This window comes from Sciurus carolinensis, chromosome 15, assembly GCF_902686445.1.
Source record: "Sciurus carolinensis chromosome 15, mSciCar1.2, whole genome shotgun sequence".
Classification (NCBI taxonomy): domain Eukaryota; kingdom Metazoa; phylum Chordata; class Mammalia; order Rodentia; family Sciuridae; genus Sciurus; species Sciurus carolinensis.
This window is the reverse complement of record NC_062227.1, coordinates 37,583,751-37,595,922: the sequence shown is the minus strand read 5'-3', so window position 1 is coordinate 37,595,922 and position 12,172 is coordinate 37,583,751. Positions and strand designations below refer to the sequence as shown.

The 12,172-nt window shown below is 36.6% G+C and overlaps 1 long non-coding RNA gene across 1 annotated transcript; it reads left to right on the top strand.

Moving 5' to 3' along the window:
* The first annotated feature begins 537 nt into the window (after window positions 1-537).
* LOC124965221 (uncharacterized) lies at window positions 538-10,532 on the top strand. The gene is made up of 3 exons (XR_007105127.1): window positions 538-957; window positions 6,042-6,432; window positions 10,327-10,532. It is a non-coding gene; the product is annotated as an uncharacterized LOC124965221 (long non-coding RNA).
* Window positions 10,533-12,172: the final 1,640 nt, after the last annotated feature.

Genomic DNA, 12,172 nt, shown 5'->3' with positions numbered 1-12,172 from the left:
AGAGGCTATGGAACATTTGGTGATATAAAGCCCTTAGCTAAGGGAGAAATTGCAGTGAGCTTATCCTGTTTCCTGGCTAGCTTAGCTGAATGAGCTCTATGTTTAGTGCACTTTTGGAGATGAACCGTGCTGCAGCCAAAGATTAAAATCAAAAATCTTTAGACTTAAAGGGAAAAAGACAAAACCTTATGAGAAGGATACTGATATGTGAAAAAAATTTCAAAATAGATCATTTAATACAGAATATAACTGCATTGGTAATTTACATGTGATGGTATTATCTAGGGAATACATTTCAAGTTAGTGGCAGATTGCATTAATTTTTAGGAGTATTCCCAGCTCTGAAGAAAATGGTAAACCAAAAATGAATTTGGAAGACTATGGTAGAGGGAGAGTCTGCTGGATATCTACCAAACTTATTTCTTTTTCTTCTGGGGCACATTCCATGGTCATGTGACTGATTTCAGGCAAATAAAAGGGCAGCAAGTAATGTGTACCACCTTTCAGTACAGCCTATTGCTGCCGTAGAGAGCTGCTATGGTTTTACTCTTTCTGATTGACTGGAAAAGGGATCATTCCCCAAGCAGCCTTGGAAGCTTCCTGTTAAATATGGCAGAACAACATTTGGAAGACAATTGGTTTCCTATGGATCATCAATTAGAAAAGAGTTACTGGCTAAGAATGCTCTGTTTGGATTTCCCATAAACAAGAAATAAGTGTCCATTGTGGTTGAACCATTATATATTTTGGAGTGTATTACAACATCTTAACTAACACAGCTTTAACTAATACCTTCACTAATGCCTGAATTTCTTGTAAACTTTGATGTGGAAATCACCCATGTTTTTCTGACACTTTGAATCAAAGCCAACTGGGACCACTGGTTGTAATACCATACAGCCACACCATGATGGTGCAAATGAAGATTTTGACCAAATAAGAAGATCCTGAGAGCATGTGAGTGAAACATTTTTCTTTTTCAATCTATACAAACCCTTGAGAATATAAGGACAATGCACAGTGGACTGAACACTGGGGAATTATTTACATAATTCTGGAAAGAGTTTTCATTGTTATGCATTTTTCAGGAGAATGAATGTACCTTATTTATTAATCTGGTAGTTCACTAGAACAAAGAAAAGAATTGCTTTCAAGATAGTTTTGCCTATTAATTCGTAGTTATTCTTTCTGCAGTATAGAGGGAAGCTCCTGGTGTCTAGCTACTCTGGATTTTGCTTGCAATCTCAGCCTTTAGGTGGAATACCTGGTAGGACAGTGCTCTCCTATGTAATCCATGTGAGAGGAGGCAGGTGGCTAAATTAGATCTCACAGAGACAACAAAAGAATCATTTCTGTAAAGACCATGTTTTGGTGCTTTCTTAAAGCAAGAAACTTGTCACAGACACGGCTTTTTAAATGATGACCAAAAGTAATGAGAAGAAAGGAAGCAAAAATAAAGGCAGCCACCTCAAGAACTCAAAACAAATGAAAACTCAAATAATAGAGCAAAATAACTTGCCGTGAAGATTCTTGCCTCACTTTAGATATTCACAGACCCCTCAGTAAACACAGTACAAATATTAAGATTTTGGGGGCCTAGGAAGTAATTTTTTTCAAGTAAGGAAGTATGATTGTTGAATTGTACTAGTGATTCTTTTCAAAGGGGCTACTCTGTCCTCATAGCCAAGTGGATCCCAAATATTTAAAACTACCCTCTAGGTTCAGTACTTTGTCTGTAGCCTGGCTTCAAATATCTTGGCTTCCAGAAAGACCATTGAGGAATGCCAGAGTGTGTGTGCAAGCTCATGCATGCACTACACACACACACACACACACACACACACACACACACACACACACCAAGCATAGTATTATATATGGCTAATACTAAATTTCAAGTCGGACACATTAATAAATAATAAAGGACACAAAGAACCACTATGTAGGTATCTGATGCTGCTGCTGGAGAACAGAGCTCCTTAGGCTCGATGGCCTTGTGTGGCTTCACTTTTGTTCCCTAGATAGTGAGCCTCAAGGCTGCTGCACTTGGGAAGCAGATTCACCTCACCGTTTCTAACCTCCACATTTTGTTTGCCTTTTGTTTCCAAAGGTTGGGTCAAAAAAGTTCAATTTAATAATGTTTACATAAAGTCCTATTTTCATTTGTAGAGTCCTTCTCACTTATTCTAAGTGTTAATTATGACACTGTTGATTCATTTTCAGTAATTACTATGTTTTGAATCATTTAAAAATGTTGCGTTTTCAAATATTTTTGGGTACAGAAAAGTTCTGAGGGAAAAAATCTCTATTATGAAAAATTGATTAGGTCCCTTAGTTGACTAATATCTGATTTTTTGGTAATGTTTAATTGGTAAATGTAAACATAGAGTTCTATTAATGATTATTAAGAACCTATGTTAAATTGAGCTTATCAATTAAATTATTCTATGTCTTCATGGTAATGCTTTTTTTTTTTTCTATTTCTCTACTGAATTTTAAAAACACTTTAAACTATGTTTGTTAAGATTTAGGGATATTTTACATGCCTTCATTGAATCTTTGTAGGTTTTCTTTTTATCTTGAGATGCACATCCTAGTGCATTTCCTCTAACTTTTTGTTTTTTTAAACTTGGAGTTCAAATGGTTCTCTAATTATGAGCATTGTCTAGGCTGTGGGAGTTGTGAACTGCAAGTTGCCTCCACTTTGCAGACACTAGAGGAAGCCTCTGTGCCAAGTCTCCTCTACTGGTAAGACCATCCCATACCCAGGCTCAGGTGCCAGAGAACACACTCTTGCATAGCTCCTGGGGCCAGGGAGAACTGTACTTCCTCCCTGAAAATTGTGTGACTGGAGTTGCTCACTCCTGGGGAACCATTGATCACCTCTGACCAAGCTCTTTCCAGCAAATTAGTCATTTTGATCCACCTCCAACGCTGAGATTTGTTATTGTTTTTGTTTTAGCTCCAACAGAGAGTGCTCAGTCCCAGATTCTAGAGGAGATTAAGGTTCAAAAAGCTCAGGTTCCCCTCAAGAGTTAGGCAGAAGTTGTGCTGTTAAGGGGAAGGAAAGACAAAAATGACACACTTCATCCCATCTTCTTCCTCTTCTCTGCTGTCTGTCTCACCAACACACTTTTCCCTCAGACAATTGGCTGGACAAGCTCTAAACCATTTGATGACCTTCACGTCTACAACCTAGGAACTATGCCCAGGTGTTAAAGAAGGGATATCCTGGATAAAGAACTCCTGCCCTCTCTAGCCTCCTCTCCTACTATCATGCTGAGTATCAGTTACAGATCATGCTTTTAGATACAGAGACATATTTCTCCCCTTAAAGTAACTAACTGGGAATCAAAAAGAATTTGTGGTAATGACTATGGTTTCCCAGAGATTCTGACTATATAAAGTTTGTCAAGAATAAACACCGAGTTCTCTTTATTCTGTTCTATCAAGAAAACAATGATTTTTGAAAAATAAAAGTCTGATTCTCACCGGTTTTAAGTATATATACACATGCTAGAAACTCTACAGAACTGCCTTGCTTATGTCATGTAGGGATGAAGAATTCTGCTCCAGATCATAATATTACTCCATAATGTCACTTGGTAATACAAGAAGTTCATAAACCATTAGGATAATGATTCCTAACATTACTTGTCAGTAAAATATGGAAATCATTTCTTGTTACCCATTTGTACTAATTTTATCTTACATTTATTTAGTCAGCAGCAAAGACTTTCAGAGGTGATTGTTTCCCACTGATTAATTCTCAGTTCTAACAGATCACTAGATGATATATAGTGGTATTTTCTTAACAATGCATTTTTGCAGAAATAAAGATTTATGTCTTAACTGAGTCATTTAAGAGGTCTCATAAATGTGTGGGAAGATGGTAGCATATTTTGCCCATGGTCTATTGATTTTTATTCTATGATACCCAGAGGTTCCTGGCATCAGGTTTACCTAATTCAGTGTCCCTTTTGATCTCATTTAGCTCCCTCAGCCCTTTCCTTTTCATCCTGTCCCTGTCCCCTTCACCACCCACTTTGGGCTCAGAGTTTTCCTACTTCCCCTGAGCAGCATTGAATGGCTCCTAGCTCCTTAGATTGCAGATCTTTCAAATCATTTTGTTGATGACTAGGTCAAGTTAGAGTAGTAGAGTTCTACTTCATGAACTTGGAATCCTATTTACCAGATACTATAAGATTGAGTTGATGCAGGGCTGTTGATGCAGGTGTTAACTTTTCAACAGCATTTTTACTTTAAGTACCTTCAACAAAGCAAATCTGAGGATCATTATAAGGATTAGTGACTGGTATGGATGTATTTATGTGTGGACATGGAATCAATAGGGAGCAGGAGAGGAGATGCTTTCTGCTGTCTTCTCCATATTTCTGGATCTCAATATTTATCTGTTTCTTTTAAACTTGGTCTTTTTGTTAGGTATTATTTTGAAGCACTAAATATCCCATCATCTTTTCTTAATGTTGTAATATTTTTGGATAATAATCAGGATAAAAGTATAATCATTTAATTTTCCATATGTGTCATTATCTCCTTTTATTTACCACATCAGTAGTAATAGCTACAAAAGCATGGGACTCTTCCTGATTCTACTACTTGAAAGTTTTTTTTGAGGTAAGAGTTCATCCATGAGTAAGAACCTCAACCCCATTCACTCACTCACAGAGATAAAGAAAATGTATTTTTATCTTGGGACAGAAAAAAAATGTGGTGCTCTGCAGGAACTTTCACCCAATCTCCAAAAGCTAATTTTTTTTTCTTTTTAATTGTAGCCTGACTCTACACAGCCACTCGCAGTCATGCAAAGAAGGCATTTCCCCTTTTCTCAGGAGAAAAGATATAATTGTAAAAATAGAAAGAAGAGATGATAGAAGGACAATGGGGAAAAAAATGCATGTCATCATTTTCCCTTCTCTCCTGTCTTTTTCTCTAACACTCAGTATAAATGCTGGGGATAAAAAAAGGGAAGAATCTAAACTTTTACAAGGAAGAATTCACAATTCTCAGGTATAAATCGCCAGTCAGGCAGACACTGTGTCTTTCTAAGCAAGAATGGCACCCATAGGAGATAAGAATTATATAGGATTATGCAAAAGATTGCAGGCCCAAAGAGGAGCATTTAAAGATATTAGGTAATCCTATACAGATGCTATTAGGAACAAGATCAAGCTCTGTTTCTTTAGCAGAAAAAAGGCCAGCGGTGTCCTGCTTTGATGAATCCCAAGTGGCGGTCCACACTTTGACACTGATCACACACATAAAACTTAAGATGCCATTCCCAAAAGGCTGTCAGGTTTGCGTGGTTGCAGACAAACTCCCCATAGGTAGATAATGAAGTATCCACCATGCTTTCCCCTAATTATTATGAGGCAAAAAGCTAGTTTTACTTACCTTAATGCTTGACTGGAGTAAATATACTTAATTCATAATTACAACACCAAATTGACAATTAAATGTGACAAATATTTCTCGGTTGGAGTAGTACTGGAACACGAGGTAATCCCAACTGTCACAGTACAATCGTATTAAACTAGACATCCAAAGATGGTTTTTCCCTCTAAGGCCTCTCACATGTCCTAGTGAAATTCCAAGGGGCTTTATCAGTTAATTGGAAGGCAAATACTGACAATCCTTTCATGCACAATACTTAAAATTTAACCTGTAGTAACAGTGAAGCAAAAAGAAAAAAATTGCTAAAATTGGACTCATAGTCTAATGTGATTATGACTCACTTTTGAGGGGTAATAAGGAAAAATGTCACATGCAGGAAAGTGAATAACTGATGTTCCCCCCAGAGGCTTCTAGGTAAATCTATTGTCCCCTGAGATGATTTGCCTTGGTAGGGAAATGATATTTTGACTAGTAAATGGCTAGTCTGTCTATGAGCTCTACCCTTAGTGCTCAGGGATTTGTTTAGTATTAAAACATTGATGGGATTGACCAAAAAGGAGGATAAATACAAAGCCTAATGAACCTTGCTTGACTCTTGATATTCACAGAATCACCTTCTTTTTTAGATAAGGACAATGAGACAATTAATTACATGGGCATGTCTTTGAGTCCCTGGGAGCTGAATAAACAGAAGGAAGCAGCAATAATTGGAGAGAGCAGAAAGAAATGAATTCCAGTGCTGAAGTCAACAAACCAAATACTTTAGCGTGGAGCCCAAATCCAGACATGCAATAATGAGAACAGCAGCAATTTCCTTTGGCCGCCCTGGTTCACACAGTGTAAACCCAATAAGCAAGAAGAAGCAGAACTTCAAGACCCACAGCGGAAGTGCAAACAATGCAGCTTTGAAAGTTGGGAAGTTTGTGAGTTGAAATGTCTGGCCAGCAGCTCCTCAGAACCACCACCAATCTCAAGGATGGGTGGCAGCTGGATAGATCCATGTGGGACAGCTCTCTGGTATGTTAGACTTCCTAAAGAGGTCACTGCTTCTCCCAGGCACTGCATTCATTAGTACTCCTGGGTAAACAATAGGAGTCATGCAATGTATATATTTTTTATATTTTATTAATTAAAAAAGAGGCATTAAAAAAGTGGCATACAGCTGATGATGCCTAAATATTAAACTGCTACTTGTTGAGCCTTGAAAAATAATGAAACATAATGAAACTTACTAATATTTACATAAATACAACTACTTGAGTCATTAAAAATAAAATCACACAAACAGAACAATGAAGGAGCATGAAAAACTGTCATTCTTTATGTTTTAAAATAATTATTACAGTAGAAACATTATGTCAAAGCCAAAGCAGATATCACAAATTCAACTTAAAAATGAATATTTAAGATTTTAGAGAAAAGATCCAATGATTTTTAGAATGTATATTCCCTAAAAGATAGCCACTGTACAACGAAATGAACATTTCCTTCCTCCTCTTACTTTCCACAAATATTTCTTTCCTAAAAAAAAAGGTTGAAAGACAAATGCATCCTGTCTCTCTCTTAGAGAACAGGGTTAGCAAATTTATGCATCCGTGAGGTCAAAGGACCTCTATGCATGAGGTTCTAAGTTTTCTTTTACATTTTTGCTAAAAGATCCTTGGGGAGGCATGGCAGGTGAAGAAGCTTCTTTTTTATTTTTCTTTTGTTCTTACATCTTTTCATTCTCTGCTTCTTTTTTCTTTCTTTCTTTCCTTTTAATCCTTTTTTTTTTTTTTTTCACATTTTTGGTTCAGAATAGGTTCACCTTCTAATCACTACCTTTTCAGATAATCAAAAGGACTCCCTCGGCCTTCTCTGATGTAGGATTCATTTGTGCAAGGCACTAAGGATTCTTTGTTTTGCTGGATTCCTACGTTCATTAGGCTTCAATGGAGCCTTTGCCAGCAGACAATAGGCTTGATCTGTGGCCTTTCTGCTTGGGTAACTGCTCCTCAAATGCTAACACTAAAAGGCACTGGAGGAGATTCATATTACCAAAAAAACGAATTAGGGACAAAAGCTTCAGCGAAAGGATTGCACAAACCAGGGAGATTTTCTACCATGAGTCTATTGATTATTCTCCTTTCTGTAATCTTTCTATAGACAAAGCAAATGGCATTGCCTAACCGCCACACTGCCTACTGATATTATTGTGAACCAAAAGATGGTTGGATGTTGTCTCCCTAAGAGTGATTATCTTCAAGCCTGCTTTCTCCTTCCTGACTCTAATGAGTTCTCTAACAGCGTGGCTTTCATTATACTCCTTTTGTTCTGCCACAGAGAAATGAATTTAAACAACAGTTATTCAAGAGCCGTGGCATTTATCGATTGGATAAACACAAGCCTGAGATTTTGGTTGTGTTCCTCTTAAGCCTGCCAGCTCCAATTTTTGCTTATTACTCAGGCTGGTTTTGCCTCCCATGTGCTGGGAGGTAATTTGGCAATTTGGTAGAGAGGTCTTTGTGAAGACTGGAGGGGAAGGGGCTATGGAAACGTACCTGGTTTCATCTTAAATCTCCTTACTAAAAGTATCCTCAGGTTCTTACAGGGTTCATTTATGAGCAAGTAAGAATGTATGAAATCAGAATCCCTCTGCTTTTCAAGGGAATATGGACAGGTTCATGCAAATAATGAACCAACTTAATTAAAATCCAGTGAAATTTATGGTTGAACATCACAAGAACTACAGTATTTTGTAGGTCACATGTAACAATGTTGGAATTTAATAAGATTTATGGGTAAGTTTGTCTCTGTAATGGTTTCAAAGGAATTACTTTAAATAAAAGAGATTGCGTTTTTTCACCATGTAGAGATAAAAACACCAACTAAAATTACTCTAGAGTTGTAGTTCTCAACACGTTGCAAATTAGAATGATCAGAGATTTTAGAAAATTCTGAATCAATAGTCTGGGCTTTGGCTCTTCCAATTCTGATTTAGTTTGTCTTGGGCAGGACTTGGCGTATTGATATATTCTTGAAAACTCATTAGTGCTCTTATTGTGAGAATAATTGGAGCACAGGTAGAAGCTTCTGAACATATCAATGTCTTACTTCTACCCAGACCAAAAGATTGTTGGAAGAGAGAACACAGACCCCCAAATATGGCACATTTGCATTTGCAAAAATAGAAAAATTAGTAAAGTCCCTCTGACCTTCATCTGTCCTTCTCTCCTGATTCAAATCATAAAGGAATTCTCTGACTTTCCTCAGAGGCAGGTCATTAGTCAACCCCTGCATCCTTATGAAGGTATCCATCTTATATCTGGAAAAAAAAAATGTCTTTATCTCTGAAGACACTGGAACAGGGTAAGAATCTGAACAAATAGCACTATGAAGTTCCCTCCATGGATGGCATATGATGGCACCTATCTTTTTCAATTCTAGTTCTCCACAGCTCACTACTTCTTCGTCAAAGTGAGCATAAAAGATACACAGGTTTTCCTATTTCATGGGTTCTTCATTTCCTTCTTCGTTCTTTTCACAATTGCAACTGTTTATTGAGGACATACAATATGCAGGCCCCTGTCGCTTTACCAGATGGTAAAAATGATAATGAAGGACTTTACTTGTACCCAGGTTAACAGTCTGTCCATTCCCTCAGAAAGAAGTAATTGGTTCCAGAAAGATGTTGCTTGATGGATCATTAGCTTACAGAGCCCCTTGTAATGATTGACTTACTTTACAAAACTCACGTTTTCTCCCATGTAAGGCCTGAGGAAAGTCTTTTAAAAAAATTCTCAACTCAAAGTGGCCTCATAGCCACTGAAGATAGAGAAGGACCTGACTCTTAAGCTTAGACCAGCAGTGGTCTTGGCTATTCTCGTAGTGACCATGACTTAATGTGCCCCAACCTCCCTTAGACAGAGGATACTCTGTGAGGGAATGTGTGTATGAAGTGAAAGAACAGAGGTAAGAAGCAGAAGAGCAATGATCCCTTCAATTTCATATTGAAAACAACCCATTTTCCCTGGGACAGCATTGGAGGGTCTTATATCTCAGGTAGAGGGTTTATTTATAGAGTTTTATTTCTTAAAATGAATACACCATGACATACATTTAAGTTATCTACTCATTTGGACTGCAGAGTATAAGCTATATTCTTTTATATGGAAAATCCAAAATAATGTCTTCTCTATCACTTTGAAGGGAAGGAAACTCCCCAAAATTCTAGAATAGCTTTAGGAGGCCCTTTTGGCATATTCTGTGATTAGGCAAGACCTTGGTGAGGGAGGAGGGAAACCATTGTCAACCCTTTGAAATAAGATTGAATGCCTTAATCTGAGAACTATAGTTATCTGAGATAAATATTTCTTACAGGATAGGCAGAGCAACACAGCTGTAAACTTTCTATTTTTGTTGAATTGATATAACAAGTGTATGACATCTGTATTATTTTTCATCCTATAAACTCATAATATTATTTTATTTTATTTTATCAACATGAATTTTTGGCACATATCAATTGGGTAAAATGTGCTAATTTGACACACACATGCACTCATCAAATCAGGGTACATAGCATTTCCCTTTCCTTATCACTTCACATTTGGAGCCTTTGAGCTCCTTGTTTCTAAATCTTCATAAAATATATAATAGGCTTTTTGAACTATAGTCACCCCACTGTGCTACAGAATACCAGAACCACTTCCTTCTATCTAAGCATGTTTCCATATTGGGCCTTCATTTCTGAATGCTCCCATGTTATGTAAAATGTATATTAAATAAATTTGCATCCTTTTCTCTTGTTCATCTGTCTTGTAATAGAGGCTTTAGCCATGAAGCTAGAATACCAAATCACTTTGCTTTGAAGAAGTTTTTAGTTTGATTTCATCATATTTACTGATCTTGATTTTACTTCTTGCACTTTAGGAGTCTTGTTAAAGCCAACATGATGGAGATTTGGGCCTACTTTTTCTTCTATTAGGCGCAGGGTCTCTCTTCTATCACTTAAGTTCTTCAAAGCAAAGGAAACAATCAAGAACATGAAGAGAGAGCCTACAGAATGGGAGAAAATCTTTACCACCTGCACTTCAGACAGAGCATTAGTATCCAGGAAATACCAAGAACTCAAAAAACTTAACACCAAAAAATACAAGTAACCCAATCAATAAATGGGCTAACAAACTGAACAGATACTTCACAGAAGAAATACAATTGATTAACAAACATACGAAAAAATGTTCAAGATCTATAACAGAGAAATGCAAATTAAAACTACACTGAGATTTCATCTTACTCTTGTCAGAATGGAAATTATCAAAATTACAAGCAACAATAAATGTCAAGGATGTGGGGAAAAAGGTACACTCATACATTACTGATGGGACTGCAAATTGGTGCAACCACTATGGAATGCAGTATGGAGATTCCTCAGAAAACTTGGAGTGGAATCACCATTTGACTCAGCTAGCCAACTTGGTATATATCCAAAGGACTTAAAATCAGCATACTTCAGTGACATGGCAACATCAATGTTTATAACAGCTCAATTCACAATAGCTCAACTATGGAACCAACCTAGATGCCCTTCAACAGATGAATGGATAAAGAAAATGTGGTACATATACACAGTGGACTATTACTCAGGCTTAAAGAAGAATGAAATTATGGCATTTGCAGGTAAATGGATGGAACTGGAGAGTATCATGCTATGTGAAATAAGCCAATCCCCCCAAACCAAAGCCCAAATGTTTTCTATGATATGCAGATACTAATTCACTATAAGGAGGGAAGAATAAAGGTACTTTGTATTAGACAGAGGGGAGGGGATGGAGGTATAGGGGTAGGAAGAATAGTAGAATGAATTGGACATTTTTAGCCTATGTGCATATATGATTACATGGCTGATGTAATTCTACATCAAGTACAACCAGAAGAAGAAGTTATACTCCATTTATGAATGATGTGTCAAAATACATTCTGTCATGTATAACTAATTAGAACAAAAATTTTAAAAAAGGTAGTGAGAGACATTATACCATGCAGATCCACTAGGAAACTGAGCAGAATTTGGTGTCACTCTTTCCCATTGTTCCTGATCTGTGCTAAGCACTTCTTATCTTTCCTCAAAACTCTACTCTTGGCACTTCTACATAACCCTTCATGCATCCCAACTTTTCTTCTCTGAGCCTTTCAAAAAACTCTTTGAAATATAGTACATATACACAATAGAATTTTATTCATTTATAAGAATGAACGAAATCCTATTATTTGTGGCAGCACAGATGGAATGGGTGTGCATTATGTTAAATGAAATAAGCCCAGCACAGAAAGACAAACACCTTATGTTCTCACTTATTTGCAGAAGCTAAAAAAGTTGATAGAACTGTTGTCACTAGAGGCTAGGAAAGGGGGGAAGAGTAGAGAAAGGTCAGAAAGAGAGAGATACCAAAATATAGTTAGACAGAAAATAGTTCTAGTTGTCTTCATTATAGTATAGTTACTATAGTTCACAACAATTTATAATATTTTTATAAATGACTAGAAGGGAGGAGTTTGAAGTTTTCCAACATGAAGAAAAAATAAATTTTAAAGAGATGGAAATGCTAATTACTCTGATTTGATCATTACACATCATATACACAAATCAAATTCCATGCTGTACCACAGAAATGTGTACAATTATTGTATTTTCTATTTTTAAATGGAAATATAACAATAAATATCAATAATTTTCATGTAAAAACAAACAAACAAAACCCAGAAAAACAAAGCA